The sequence below is a fragment of the Mauremys reevesii genome, linkage group 7 (assembly GCF_016161935.1).
Source record: "Mauremys reevesii isolate NIE-2019 linkage group 7, ASM1616193v1, whole genome shotgun sequence".
NCBI lineage: Eukaryota > Metazoa > Chordata > Testudines > Geoemydidae > Mauremys > Mauremys reevesii.
The window spans coordinates 64,130,228-64,146,555 of record NC_052629.1 but is presented as its reverse complement, the minus strand read 5'-3'; the positions used below and the strand labels follow the sequence as shown (position 1 = coordinate 64,146,555).

General features: G+C 45.5%; 1 long non-coding RNA gene across 2 annotated transcripts in view; it reads right to left on the bottom strand.

The window, feature by feature from the left end:
- The window catches only part of LOC120409093, a 63,963-nt gene that overhangs the window by 5,767 nt on the left and 41,868 nt on the right, over positions 1-16,328 (bottom strand). Inside the window, exon 3 of one of the 2 annotated variants that reach the window (XR_005601119.1) lies at positions 2,118-2,215. The exons of the other annotated variant lie outside the window; for it this stretch is intronic. This is a non-coding gene — a long non-coding RNA (uncharacterized LOC120409093). Of the gene's footprint in view, positions 1-2,117; positions 2,216-16,328 lie in introns of those variants that run through there. 2 annotated transcript variants of the gene reach the window in all.

Sequence of the window (16,328 nt, the reverse complement as noted above, 5' to 3'; positions counted from 1 at the left end):
GCTTAGGAGTGGAGTGGGAGGAAGGGGTAGAGTTTAACGCATTAAGGATTCTGCCATTTGTATGATCCTTAGCCACTGAAGCAAACAGAACCAGATGTTCTCTAGAAAACTGGTGACAGTATACAGAGGAAGTGTCAGCACAGCAAGTAGGAGGCAACAGAAGCATAACAAGGTTCTTCCTTCCTGCCTCTACTAGATGAGGTTTACTGTAGCTCTTGGCTGTAGGAAGGAAAGAAATGGACCTTAGGAAAACAGAAGTGGGGAAAAGATGCACCAGCTCTAATAATAGAATTAAAGTGCAATTCAGACACTTAACTCAATCTTGCTCTCCTTTCAAGCTCACGTTAGTATCATATGTTTAGGCTTTTATCCTCTGGTGCTGCTATAGATGCCAAGGAGTTAGAAAGCAAGATTCTCTATCTCTTCTCTTTCCCCCCCCCCCCCCCCACCACAAACCACCACCAAGGTACCAAGAGCAGCTTCTGCTAAGTCTGACAGAAAAATAAGGCCTCTTTGGTGCTGGCATCCAGTAACTATTCTGTCCTCAACCTTCCTTTTCTTTACAAGGGAACAGCCATCAATTGCTATGGCTGTTCCATGTCAGACACCCATAGGTACAAAAGGTCCTCAGTTCTTGGCTGGAGTGCAGTAAGATTCTGGTATAACCCTTTTCTAAGAGGAAGCAGCAACATTTCAGGAGGCCATAGTGAACATGAGAGATCACTCCCCATCTCATTTCCAGGAAGATGCTGCAGTCCAGCTTCTCCAGCAGTTGCCTCTGTAGCCACTGGTTTTAGAAGGCGGCCAAATTCAAAGATGAACTTGAGTAATTCTGGAGAGATTCTCAGGTGGTGGGATTTGCATGTTAGAAAAGGGCAAATGAAAGAACATAATACACAAATTTAGACTCCCCTGCACCTCAGTAAGTGGAGCCAAGAGAATCTGCATACAAAGAAGTCTAACTTACACTTCCCCTCAATTTGGCTCCAGTTCTTAAAACTGGAGGAGAAGCAGGTGCAACACTAGGAACCCAGGTAGGAAAGGGCTCAGAACATTAAGATCCTTATGGCCCTTTTAACTTTCATCATGGACAAAATACCACCACTACTGTGAAAAGAAGGTAAACCTACACTGGGAAGACTTGCCATAGGTTCTAGGGACTGGACAGATAGTGAGGATAGAGCACATAGCTCAAGGTCTTCTGCCTTTGCTGTTTAAGGGAACCCCACTCTGTTGGCATTGTTTCCGCAGCCTAAAGAGCAAGATTCTTTAGGTAGCAATAGCACATGGAGCCCTCCAGCCAAGGAGAGTTTAGCAAACTGCTACTGATCCAGAGACTTCCGGGTGAAGCCTCCTTTATAAAACAATTGCTATAAGCTAGCGTGTTTGCTCCAGACCCAGGGGGTAGCTGTGAATGCTGCCAGTGAGATACGCATGCATTTGTGCGATATTTCTAATTGTGAAAGCAACACATAAGAATGTCACTACAGGTATGCCTACCCTGCAGTTAAACACCCATGGCTGGCCCGTGTCAGATGGCTTGGGCTGTGGGGCTGTAAAATTGCAGGGGAGATGTTCAGCGTTGGGGAGAGGATCCCAGAGCTCAGGCTCGAGCCCAAGCCCAAACATCTACACTGCAGACATGAGCTAGCCACGAGTCTTTAATTGCAGTGCAGACATACTCCAGGCATTCTGCAGTGCACTCTGATTTCCTTCAGTGAAATTACCACCCCAGAACAAACACTGCTTGTCTTACTAAAGTGAATAGTTCCATTGTCTTTAAAGGAAGGACTCTCAGAGGCCAGCAAGATTTAGCCCCTTATTTATCAACGTGCTGCAGGTCAGCTCTTTGGCATGCTAGACATAGCTATACTGACAAACCCTTTCTAGTAGAGGCAACGCACTAAGGATTATTGCACAACTACAAGGTGTATTTGTACTGCGGTATGTAAGGAGGACAAAAGTCTTAAGGCCGCAATGGCTTCAGAAACCTTTACACTGCATAACAATTTTGCTGAACAGAACTCCGATAGTGTGACATATAATACTGACAGCCAAATTATTCCAAATGTACCTGAGTGATTCTAATAACTGGAAGGTTCAGAAGAGGTCAGGATGGACAGGTATAAATTAGCTCTTCCAAAAGCAGGTCTCTGGTAGAAATGCTTTTGACTTCCCTGAATACTGCAAATCTTTCATTTTGCTGAATCAGAGCCTAGTTAAGACACAAGAAGCAGAAAAGAAAACAGTGCAAACAAATCAGCCAGGATAGACTGCGATGCCTGTCGCTTGAAACGGCAGCCCCTTTGATTTCTGTGTACTGCACCATTACATCTCCAAGAGCATGGCCTCTGTGGGAGACAGCAGCTGTTTTGTCCCCAGAAGTGCTGCAGCCCGCAGGTGCAATTACAGGAGAAAAGTGGGGGGATGTGATGTCGAAAGGCAGGAGACCAATGGTGTAAATTGCTTTATTTTAAAATTGGGGTGTAGATTAAGGAAGTGGCTGCACTGAGAAGCTCATTTCTCCATTTATCCCAGAAGCAGAGGTCAGTGTGAGAATCTATGGGATTGTGCATGGCATACATGGAGTTGGGCCACCCTCTCAGGGATGCGTGCCCTCTCTCTAGGGCTCTGTCCATTTTTATTTTGCCTACAGATTATGTGCCCTCCGCCTCCCCCAGTTTTCTAGGCCACTTTGTCTGCCTGCCCCCCCCCACCTCCACCTCCACCCCATCAGCATCTCCCCCACCCCATTGCAGTCTGGCATCCCCTACCCCTCTATATGTGGCAGGAGATCCTGTGCAGGGCAGGAGGAGGAGGAAGCACAGCAGTGACTGTGACCACACCTCCGACTCCCCCTGCACGTTCTGCTAACTGCAGCCAGCCAGCACCAATAAGAGTTACTGTAGGTGGTATGCATGGGAAGAGCAACATAATACTTTGGTGCAGGGGAGAATTAAATGGTGGGGACCCAGCTTCCTCCAATCCTCCTGCCTTGACTTTACCTGCGCTGCAGCCTGTACAGATGCTCTCCAGTGAGGATTTCACATTTGGGGTGGCTGGTTTGCCTTATTATCCACACACACACACACACACACACACACACACACACACACACACACACACACACACGTACGTAAATTAATATCTTCACCAGGGACGGCTCCAGGCCCCAGCACGTCCGCTGGTCCCGAGGCTTCGGTGGACCTCCCGCAGGCGTGCCTGCGGAGGGTCCGCTGGTCCCGAGGCTTCGGTGGAGCCACGGGACCACGGGACCCTCCGCAGGCACGCCTGCGGGAGGTCCACCGGAGCCACAGGACCGGCGACCAGCAGAGCGCCCCCCACGGCATGCCGCCGTGCTTGGGGCGGCGAAATGTCTAGAGCCGCCCCGATCTTCACTTCTGTTGGTGAAAGAGAAGCCTTCGAGCTACACAGAGCTCTTCTTCAGTGCCAAATTTTGTCTCTCTCACCAACAGAAGTGGGTCTAATAAAAGAGATGACTTCACCCACCTTATCTCCAATATCCTGGGACTAACACAGCTACAGCACTGTAAGCATTAATCTATATAAATCATTTTCGCCTGAGAGGAGGTACATTTGCACACACACAAGCAGCAACTAAGTTCTGGTTGTGGCTCTTCCTTTTGTTATTGTATATAGAAAAATTGCACAAATCAATAGCTATTTTGTGCTTCACAGGGGGGACACTGACACAAGGAAGTCTGTGCAAAGTCTGAGGGCAAAACCCAGAACTAGAGTTGAATTTCACCAGCTCTCTACAATCTGTAGCCAGGTAAATAAAGCTTTTTAGGGATAGCACTGACAAACATCTAAACAAACAAAGATATCCCCCTCTCAATGCAACAGACCCACCAGATCCTGTGAATCTCATGACGCTGCAGCTACATGAATAACGTAGCTGAAGTCGATGTATTTAGATCTACTCAACACAGTGTCTTCACTGCGGTGAGTCGACTGCTCACATTCCCCCATCGACTCCGCCTACGCCTCTCGCTCCAGTGGAGTACCGAAGTCGACAGAAGAGCGCTCGGAGGTCAATTTATCACGTCTAGACTAGACGCAATAAATCGAGCCCCGCTGGATCGATCACTGCCCGCCAATCCTACAGGTAATATAGACATACCCAGGGCAAGCTCCAGGTACCAGCAGAGGAAGCAGGTGCCTGGGGTGGCACATGCTAAAGGGCAACATTCTGTCTTTTTTTTTTTTTTTTTTTTGCGCTTGGGTCAGCAAAAGTGGTAGAACTGGCCCTGGACATACCCTTAGTCACACACCAACATAAAAATCCACTTCTTCAGAGAGACTTCAGCATATAGGGAGTTGCAGAGGGAGGTGAATGTGTTACCCTTTTGCTGGAATGTGTTGCTTTTGTCCTTCACAATACAATAAATTTGCATCTTTTAAGCTATTTGTGGCCCTCCAGAGGGCCCAAAAGACACCTCAAGGATTCAGGTCCTAATGCTTCTAAAGCACTTGAAAATTCATGAACAATACATGGCAAGCAAAGGCAAAATATACATATCATCAATCCTCTTCTTCCAGAAAGATCCTCCACTCTCACGTGAAGGATTCGGTTGCTCTCTTCTGTCAGAGGCCATGCTTGAGAGTGCAGTAGATTATAAGGGAAGGACTCAGTATTTAGTGAGTGTCTATTGTTGCCCTTTTTTTTCTGAATGCTGAAATGAAAGGAGAGCAAAAGGTGCAATATAAATATAAACACTTGACTGTAGGGCAACCAGACAGCCAGTGTGAAAAATCGGGATGGGGTGGGGGGTAATAGGAACCTATATAAAAAAAAGACCCAAAAATCAGGACTGTCCCTATAAAATCAGGACATCCGGTCACCCTACTTGACTGCGATTTATGTCTGCAGGCACAATGAGTTTACTTTTAGCACTGACTGTGGAGAAGGAACCCATCTCATTGTCTGAGGCAGGTGCTCCATCTAGTGGCAACTCCTTAAATCTGATAGTGTAGTGGCGAGGGCAGGGGGAAATATGGTTGCTCCCAAAGCTCTAGGACAGGTCATGGTTTCTTAGGCCATATCTACACTATGAAATTAGGTCGAATTTATGAAGTCGTTTTTTCAGAAATTTTTTTATACAGTCGATTGCATGTGTCCCCACAAAAAATGCTCTAAGTGCATTAAGTCGGCAGACTGCATCCACAGTACCGAGGCTAACATCGACTTCCAGAGTGTTGCACTGTGGGTAGCTAGCTATCCCACAGTTCCTGCAGTCTCCGCCGCCCATTGGAATTCTAGGTTGAGATCCCAATGCCTGATGGGGCAAAAACAGTGTCGCGGGTGATTCCGGGTACATGTCGTCAGGCTGCCCCTTCCTCCGTGAAAGCAATGGCAGACAATTGTTTTGCACCTTTTTTCCTGGGTTACCTGTGCAGACGCCATACCACAGCAAGCATGGAGCCCGCACAGCTGACTGTAACCGTAAGTCTCCTGGGTGTTGGCAGACATGGGACTGCATTGCTACACAGCAGCAGTTCATTGCCTTTTGGAAGCAGACGGTGCATTACGACTGGTAGCCATTGTCGTCGTACTACTGGGTACTCTTTTAACCGACCTCAGTGAGGTCAGTCAGGGATGCTTGGGCAGACATGGGAGTGATTCAGCCAGGTCATTCCCATCTTCTGCTGAGCAGCCAGGAGATGATGATGGCTAGCAGTCGAACTGCACCATCTGCTGCCAGCCTAAAGATGTAAAAGATAGATGGAGTGGATCAAAACAAAAAATAGACACGATTTATTTTGTATTCATTTGCTTCCTCCCTCCCTCCATGAAATCAACGGCCTGCTAAACCCAGGGTTTTGAGTTCGATCCTTGAGGGGGCCATTCTTTGTGACAGTTTTTTGTGTTTCTCCTTGATGCAAAGCCTCCACTTTTGTGGACTTTAATTCCCTGTAAGCCATGTCATCAGTCGCCCCTCCCTCCATCAGAGCAGACCATCGTTTTGCACCTTTTTTCAGCCCAGACGTTATAGCACTGAGATCATGGAGCCCGCTCAGATCACTGCAGCAATTATGAGCACTGTAAACACCGTGCACATTACCCTGGAGTATATGCAGAACCAGAACCTGCCAAAGCAAAACCTGGCGAGGAGGTGACAGCAGCGCGGTGATGAGAGCGATGAGGACATAGACATGGACACAGACTTCTCACAAAGTACGGGCCCCGGCAATGTGCACATCATGGTGTTAATGGGGAAGGTTCATGCTGTGGAACGCCAACTCTGGGCCTGGGAAACAAGCACAGACTGGTGGGACCGCACAGTGTTGCAGGTCTTGGACGATTCCCAGTGTCTGCGAAACTTTCACGTGTAAGGGAACTTTCATGGAACTTGCTTTCCCCTGCCCTGAAGCACAAGAATACCAACATGAGAGCAGCCCTCACAGTTCACAAGCGAATGGTGATAGCCCTGTAGAAGCTTGCAATGCCAGACAGCTACCGGTCAGTCGGGCATCAATTTGGAGTGGGCAAATCTACTGTGGGGGCTGCTGTGATCCAAGTAGCCAACACAATCAAAGAGCTGCTGATATCAAGGGTAGTGACTCTGGGAAATGTGCAGGTCATAGTGGATGGCTTTGCTGAAATGGGATTCCCTAACTGTGGTGGGGCGATAGATGGAACCCATATCCCTATCTTGGCACCAGAGCACATAAACCAAAAGAGGTACTTTTCAATGCTGCTGCAAGCACTGGTGGATCACCAGGGACGTTTCACCAACATCAATGTGGGATGGCCAGGAAAGGTACATGACGCTCGCATCTTCAAGAACTCTGGTCTGTTTCAAAAGCTGCAGGGAGGGACTTTCTTCCCAGACCAGAAAATAACCGTTGGGGATGTTGAAATGCCTGTAGTTATCCTGGGGGACCCAGCCTACCCCTTAATGCCATGGCTCATGAAGCCATACACAGGCAGCCTGGACAGTAGTCAGGAGCTGTTCAACTATAGGCTGAGCAAGTGCAGAATGGTGGCAGAATGTGCATTTGAACGTTTAAAAGCGTCCTGGTGCAGTTTACTGACCTGGATAGACCTCAGCAAAACCAATATTCCCATTGTTATTACTGCTTGCTGTGCAATCCACAATATCTGAGAGAGTAAGGGGGAGACATTTATGGCGGGGTGGGAGTTAAGGCAAATCGCCTGGCTGCTGATTATGCGCAGCCAGACACCAGGACGGTTAGAAGAGTACAGGAGGGCACGGTGCGCATCAGAGAAGCTTTGAAAACCAGTTTCATGACTGGACAGGCTACAGTATGAAAGTTTTGTTTGTTTCTCCTTGATGAACACCCCGCCCCCCCCCACCCCGCCTTGGTTCACTCTACTTCCCTGTAAGCTAGTCACCCTCCCCTCCCTCCTTCAATCACCACTTGCAGAGGTAATACAGTCATTGTTGCTTCACATTCATGCATTCTTTATTAATTCATCACACAAATCGGGGGATAACTGCCAAGGTAGCCCAGCGCGATGGGGGAGGAGGGAAGGACAAGGCCACACTGCACTTTAAAACTTATTGAAGGGCAGCCTTCTGTTGCTTGGGCAATCCTCTGGGGTGGAGTGGCTGGGTGGCCGGAGGGCCCCCCCCCCCCACATTCTTGGGCATCTGTGAGGAGGCTATGGAACTTGTGGAGGTGGGCTGTTGGTTACACAGGGGCTGTAGTGGCAGTCTGTGCTCCTGCTGCCTTTCCTGCAGCTCAACCGTACGCTGGAGCATATGAATTTGATTTTCCAGCAGCCTGAGCATTGAGTCTTGCCTTCTGTCAGCAAGCTGATGCTACCTATCATCTTCAGCCCGCCACTTACTCTCTGCAGCCCGCCACTTACTCTCTTCAGCCCACCACCTCTCCTCGCATTCATATTGTGCTTTCCTTCACTCTGACATTGTTTGCCTTCACACATTCTGCTGTGCTCTGTCAGTGTGGGAGGACAGCAGGAGCTCAGAGAACATTTCATCTCGAGTGCGTTTTTTTCACCTTCTAATCTTCGCTAGCCTCTACAAAGGAGAAACATTTGTAGCTGGTGGAGGAAAAAGGGAGAGTGGTAGTTTAAAAGACATTTTAGAGAACAATGGGCACATTCTTTCACGTTAAACCTTGCTGTTCACATTACACAGCACATGTGCTTTTGTTACAAGGTCGCATTTTGCCTCTTGTATTGAGTGCCTGACGGTTTGGTGTGAGATCACTCATGCTTCACCCCTCCCCCCACTGCAGGGAACATTTCTTTTCAGCCACAGCCAAACAGCCGAGCAGGAACAGGCACCTCTGAATGTCCCCTTAATAAAAGCATCCTATTTCAACCAGGTGACCAGGAATGATATCACTCTCCTGAGGATAACAGAGAGATAAAGAACGGATACTGTTTGAATGCCAGCAAACACTGGGACCATACGCTGCCATGCTTTGTTATGCAATGATTCCAGACTACATGCTACTGGCCTGGCGTGGTAAAGTGTCCTACCATGGAGGACGGAATAAGGCTGCCCTCCCCAGAAACCTTTTGCAAAGGCTTTGGGAGTACCTCCAAGAGAGCTTTATGGAGATGTCCCTGGAGGATTTCTGCTCCACCCCCATACACGTTAACAGACTTTTCCAGTAGCTGTACTGGCCACGAATACCAGGGCAAATTAATCATTAAACATGCTTGCTTTTAAACCATGTATAATATTTATAAAAAGGTACACTCACCAGAGGTCCCTTTGCCGCCTGGTGGGTCCGGGAGGCAGCCTTGGGTGGGTTCGGGGGGGTACTGATTCCAAGTCCAGGGTGAGAAACAGTTTCTGGCTGTCAGGGAAAATGGTTTCTCCACTTTCTTGCTGTGAGCTATCTTCCTCGTCCCCAAAACCTGCTTCCGTGTTGCGTGATTCTCCACTGACGGGGTCAAAGCATAGGGTTGGGATAGTGGTGGCTGCACCCCCTAGCATGGCATGCAGCTCATCATAGAAGCGGCATGTTCAGGGCTCTGACCCGGAGCAGCTGTTTGCCTCTCTGGTTTTGTGGTAGGCTTGCCTTAGCTCCTTAATTTTCACGCGGCACTGCTGTGCGTCCCTGTTATGGCCTCTGTCCTTCAGGCCCTTTGAGACTTTTTCTAATGTTTTGGCATTTCGTTTACTGCAACGGAGTTCAGCTAGCACGGATTCATCTCCTCATATGGCAAGCAGATCCCGTACCTCCCGTTTGGTCCATGCTGGGGCTCTTTTGCGATCCTGGGACTCCATCATGGTCACCACTGCTGATGAGATCTGCACTCACCTGCACCTTACCACACTGGCCAAACAGGAAATGAGATTCAAAAGTTCGCAGGCCTTTTCCTGTCTACCTGGCCAGTGCATTTGAGTTGAGAGCGCTGTCCAGAGCGGTCACAATGGAGCACTCTGGGATAGCCCCTGGAGGCCAGTACCGTTGAATTGTGTCCACACTACCCCAAATTCAACCCGGCAAGGCCACTTTCAGCACTAATCCCCTCATCGGAGGTAGAGTAAAGAAATTGATTTAAAGAGCCCTTTAAGTCAAAGAAAAAAAAAAAAGGGCTTCGCCGTGTGGACAGGTCCAGGCTTAAATCGAGGTAACATTGCTAAATTCGACTCAAAATTGTAGTGCAGAACAGGCCTTAGAGTTACAGTAGAACCTCAGAATTATTAACACCTCAGGAATGGAGAACTCTGACATGTTTTTAACTCTGAACAAAATGTTATGGTTGTTCTTTTGAAAGTTTACAACTGAACATTGACTTAATACAGCTTTGAAACTTTATTATGCAGAAGAAAAATGCTGCTTTCCCCCTAGTAGTTTACATGTAACAGTACTGTACTATTTGCTTTTTTTAATTCCCCCCCCCATTTCTGCTGCTGCCTGATTGTGTACTTCTGGTTCCAAATGAGGTGTGTGGTAACTTGTAACTCTGGTGTTTGTAACTCTGAGGTTCTACTGTACTTAAACTAGAAACAGATTTGAATAAAAAAGTTGGGATTCTCTCAAAGTTTGGTTACATTTGGGCCCACGGTTTTGGTCAATCAAAATTATGGTAAGTAGGTGCCTCCCCTTCAAGAAAGAATCTGACAGAATTTAAGGAAGGACTAGTTCTATTTGCTAGCGACTTGATTGATTCATCTACCCAAGTGGGAATAAATTCAGAAATGAGAATTCCATCACTTGGGAGATTATTTTGCAATCTAGCTACCTTTGCTGTTCAGAGGTGTGGGGAGGAAGCTTCCCTCATGTTGGCTTTACTCCCCACTCCCTTTTTTTTTTTTTTTAAATAAAGTATCCCCTTGTGTTCACAAATCTCCAAATTGAGCTAATTCCCCAAATCTTTGATTTTATGCCTAAAAGAGGCATTACATTCAACAAGAAAATGGGGTTGTGTTTGCAGTGACACTTATTTACCATGTCACTTTCATTGCTTAGTGGTCTTCTCCCAGGTGTGTACTCTTTGTCAACCCACCCAAAGAGACTTATGTAGAATCTGGTTTCTGCTCCATATACATCAAAGCCATAAGGAGTCTAATCGAATTAAAATAGAATGTGCTATGTATACTTAAATTGGAGATGTTGATGACCCCATGTCATTTCTGTTGTTGGACTATTCAGGGAGTGCACACTCCCTCGCTTCTGTAAACTGAACTTAGTACACACACCAGGGGGTCCTTGCATTCCTCCGTTCTACCGCACCAGCTCCATGTGTGCCACCCTCCCATCCCCCTCCATTTCCTGCCAGGGGTTGTGTGTGCACCTTCATTCCCCTTGTCCTCAATGCTCACCATTCCCCTTCCCCTGCGTACCAGGAACTGCAAGGTATTTATGTGCCAGATATGCTGAACATTCGTATGCTGCTTAATGCTTGGGCCACCATTCCAGAGGACATGCTTCCATGCTGATGATGCTCATTAAAAAAAAAAAAAGAATTAATTAAATTTGTGACTGAACTCCCTGGGGGAGAACTGTATGTCTCTGGCTCTATTTTACCTGCATTCTGCCATATATTTCATGTAATAGTCTCGGATGATGACTCTGCACATGCTCATTTTAAGAACACTTTCACTGAAGATTTGACAAAACACAAAGAAGGTACCAATGTGAGATTTTTTAAGATAGCTACAGCACTTGACCCAAGGTTAAAGAATCAGAAGTTTCTTCCAAAATCTGAGAGGGACGAGGTGTAGAGCATGCTTTCAGAAGTCTTAAAAGAGCAACTCTCTGATGCGGAAACTAGAGAACCCGAACCACCAAAAAAGAAAATCAACTTTCTGCTGGTGGCATCTGACTCAGTTGATGAAAATGAACATGTGTCAGTCCACACTGCTTTGGATTGTTATCAAGCAGAACCCATCATCAGCATGGACACGTCCTCTGGAATGGTGGATGAAGCATGAAGGGACATTTGAATCTTTAGCGCATCAGGCATGCAAATACCTTGCAACGCCGGCTACAACAGTGCCATGCAAACAACTGTTCTCACTTTCAGGTGCCGTTGTGAGCAAGAAGCAGGTATCGTCTCCTGCAAATGTAAGCAAACCTGTTTGTCTGAGAGATTGACTGAACAAGAAGTAGGACTGAGTGGACTCATAGGCGCTAAAGTTTTACATTATTTTTTAAATGCAGGTTTTTGGGATTTGGGGTTTTTTTTTTTACATAATTCTACATTTGTAAGTTCAGCTTTCATAACAAAAAATTGCGCTATAATACTTGTATTAGGCGAACTGAAAAATATTTCTTTTGTTTTTTAATGTGCAAATATTTGTAATCAAAAATAAAGTGAGCACTGTACACTTTGTATTCTGTGTTATAATTGAAATCAATATATTTGAAAATGTAGAAAACATCCAAAAATATTTAAATAAATGGTACTCTATTATTAACAGTGCGATTAATCATGATTAATATTTTTAATCATGTGATTAATCATGATTAATTTTTTTAATCACTTAACAGCCCTAATAAACTGCTTTTATTTCCAAAATACAAATTGCTGGTTTTCCTGCAATGGTGCTTGTCCTTTTCAATCCCTTTTCTAACAAGTGAGCAAGTTACACTAATCATGTAAAAAAGTCATCGACATCTAATACGGACCATTAGCTATGGAGAGAAATGGAAGACATATTATATATTATTATTCAGAACTGTATGCCTGTTACCTTTTGCTCCTCACATCTATTTACTGGATCCATCTTGCTTTATAGTTAAACTGTAAGCTCTTTGGGGCAGGGACCACTATGCGTGTTTGGGGCGGGGGAAGGTGGCAATAAATGGGGACTTGGTGCTACCACAATATAATAAATATTTAGACTGTATATATGGTTATGAAAACTACTACAAAACTCTTAGTATTTCATAAGTCACAGTATTCATCTCAAGCTCTGTGTATTAACACACACACACACACACACACACACACTTGCTCTATATAGCTCTTGGGGACGGTACTGAGCTCCACACAGGCCAGTGGCATTGTTTGCCATGAACCACTTGGAGGCGCTAGAACATAGCTCTCAGCCAAGACAAGTACTGCAAGGGCACCAGGCAGCATAATTCAGGGGAAACAGCATGGGAGGAGAGTCCTCGGAGTTCCTTCACCCTGGCCCTCAGGAAGCTACCTGCCAAATTCTGTGTATATGTCTAAAAACTTTTAAAAGGAATAAGTTGTTCCCCTTGTTTCAGAGGGGTAGCCGTGTTAGTCTGTATCAGCAAAAATGAGGAGTCCTTGTGGCACCTTAGAAACTAACACATTTATTTGGGCATAAGCTTTCGTGGGCTAAAACCCACTTCATCAGATGCATGGAGTGAAAAAAAGTAGGCAGGTATAAATATACAGCACATGAAAAGATGGGAGTTGCCTTACCAAGTTGGGGGTCCACCCTAATTGAATTGGCCTCATTAGCACTGACCCCCCCCCCCCACTTGGTAAGGCAACTCCAAGTTAGATCATCCATAGAGGAACAGAAATGATATCATGCGAGTTTTGATCACAGACTAAGCAGCTCAAGTTTTGAACAGCAAATGAGAGTAAACTAAATTTGCAGGATCTGTCAAACAGTTTTGCACAGGGAAAAATCTCAGTTTATTCAGAATTTCTGCTTATAGGGAAGAGGCACAATTCATCAACTCCTTCCTCCAGCACCAAATTCTTGTATTCATTGTATTTGATAAGAATCAAAGATATGAATAATTTCAGAGAATGTATTGGATGAATTTCACATTTCCAATCACTTTTCTCTGTGAAGAGACAGAAAAATCAAGAGCTGATAATTCAAAATTAGCCAATTAATAATCTGCACAAATAAAGATCAGCTTGTAGCTGTTTCCTGAGCAGTTCATGGCAAAATACTGGATATGCAAAATTCAAGTAATTTTGAATATCCAGACTCCTGGAATGGCTTCTCTTCTCTGATTGGAAGAGTGACACTATTAGAATCTATTTTCAGAGGCAGTTGTGCTTACCTATTCCAAATTTGCTTTTCATCATTCTTCTGCAATATTTGCTTAAAATTGACAAGACATTCCCAAGTGAATTAGTTTGATGAAATATTAATAGAAAACAAATGCAAAGGCAATCATAGAAGCTCATTTAAAAAAAAATCAAACTGTTTGAAGGAGAGATGTTGCAGTAATGTAACCAGCTCTAGCTGCAGTCGAGACTGCTTTTTACAGCTAAGTAATTTACTCCAGGAAATAGGTTTTGTAACAAACAAACAATGACATCCTGAATTAACAAGGTATGAGCAGCTGCACCTCTGTAATATCAGATCTACAGGGCTGTTGACTTTACTGTATAGTGTAAAGCTTTCCTCTAAAGTGTGTGCGCATCAGGAGTGGGTGTTACTTAAAGAGGGCAGCTTTTCCCCATGAGGATTTGCATTTACATAGTGTCTAATTAGAACATTAGAAGCCCTGGAAGTTATTGTGTTATATACGCAATATAGTAAAATGAAGTGCAAGAGGTCAAACGGTCTTACCCGAAGTCTCAGGGAATGACTGAGCAAGATGGGGAAAGAACTAAGAGGTCTAGTTCCTCAGCCTCTGCTTCATCACTTGACCACTCTTCCTTCTAAAATACACTCCCATATTGTAACAGAAGCCACAATAAGACTCAGAGAGCAAAGCAAAGCAAATACAAGCCTGAATGAAGTGAGACACATGTTAAGAACCTGAGTCCACATCGGCCTAACAGAATTAAATCCCCCAAGGACATAGGGACAAGTACATTTCTGGTGTAACTGGTCATTTCAACAGAGCTGCTTTCTGCAGCATTTTCCATGCAACTCCAGGGTGAATGGGTAAATTAAGGTTGACCCTTTCTGCATTAATTTACCACGTTGCCCTCTAAGGAGACATGGGGCAGTGGATTTCGAGAGATTCCCTGGCAGTGCTCCTCTGGTAGGAGCTGTGCTGTCAGGGATCCAGCTGGCATGATGAGGCCCCTGCTAATCCCCTTGGATCTGCTGGTTTTGAAGGTGGAAGCCCCTAGCAAATGAGGACAGGCGAACCTCACAAGGAAAACATTGGAGTTGACAGCCCTCTATGCTAATAACTCCTTCACAGGAATGTCCTGATCATAACCCAAGTACTTGCATTCTTCCACTTCAGCAGAGAACTACCAGCCTGAAACCACCCCCCACTGCCATTTAGGGCAGTCATGAGGGAAGGAACTGTAGCAAGGAGACATGTTCAAAGTGGATGATTCAGGCTCTGAACTGAGAGTGGAGGAATGGCCTCTCCCAGTATAAAGAAGGAAACAAGCAATTCCCCACCTTAATGAACATGGATGCTCAACAGTTCCTATGAGCCTTTTCATCTATTAACATGTGTCTTTCACGGTGCACAGGTCATATGGCTTTTAAGTGTAGTTGTAGCCATGTCAGGCTGGAACAAGGCAGACCAGGCAATGGTACAGGAACTTAGTAAAGGCCTTGAGGGTGGCAGCTCTGAAAGCCAACCTGTGAGACAGTCAACTTCCGACTGTTGTATACAGTGTAGTTGTAGCCATGTCAGTCCCAGAATACTAGAGACACAAGGTGGGTGAGGTCATATCTTTTATTGAATCGGCTCCTGTTGGTGAGAGAAAGCTTCTCTCTTACCAACAGAAGTTGTTCCACTATGAAATATTACCTCACCCACCTTGTCTCACTCAGCATGACAAATTTAACAGGACTCTGAGCAAAGGCTGTCATGTATGACAAGGACTCGTGTCTTATGTGATCAATCTGCTACGCCTTTTTCTGCTGCTGCTCTTTATCTCTTGCTCAGGAGTCAGTCACCAGGAGAGTATGGCTCCACAGAAGCTGGGACGAGTGGGATGTGGGAGCTACATCACTAGGGATTCTGAAAGGCATGGAGTAGTTGGAGGCAGTGGGTAGGGATCTGTTTGGGACCCAACAGCTACTAACTGACCAGCTACTAACATCTGAACTTGCCTGATGGATGGGAACACACCAGGCAGTGTTTCAGGACAAAGTCTGTCAACACACAATACTGCAACTACCCTGTGAGAGGAAGACAGTCACACATGGCTGAAAAAAAATTATTTCCAGCCATATGTTGGATTTCACCATTCACAAGTCATGCTATGTTGATTAGCTAGGAAGCAATCAATTCAGAAACAGACACCAATATCATGAGCTCTGAAGCTCACCGCTCCATATGCTGTGAATACTTACAATGAACTATCTGTACAGAGCAAAATGTATTCAGTGAAGAAATTCAGGAATAGATTTTGAATAAGTAAGCTGAAGTGCCAGTCTGATCACCATTATGGACAGAAAATAAGGGCAATTTGAATTCTACTGCTCTTTTTAGTGAAAATTATTCACTCAGCTCCAACAGGCACGGACCTGTGCCTGTGTCAAATGGTTGCTGCTTTATAAGAGCTTTTCGAATGAGGGCCACAAATGATACCACCATATCAGCTAAATAAGCCCATAGCACACACGTGTGTTGTGTCTTCTACTATAACCATCTGTCATGACTATTTATTTTAGCAAATGTTACCGAGTATGTCACTTAATCAATTCCCTGTCGTTGCAGTGGCCCCGGGTCCTGGTGCACCTTGGTCCCTTCTGTTTGCTGCCTGTGGCATGCAATAGTTTAGTCTCCTGAGATGCAGGGGCAGCAGAAGCTTCCTAAAAGGGGAGAGGGGGAAGCACTGGAGCCTGAACCATGACCCCACACCTCCATGCCGCCCATTCCCTCCAAGGCTCCTTGCCTGGAAAGAGTTGTGCTTAGAGAGAGGGTTGTATTTTAAGCAAAAGGCCCCAGAGCAGGAATTGAAAAATCTATTAATTGCCAGTGATAAGGAA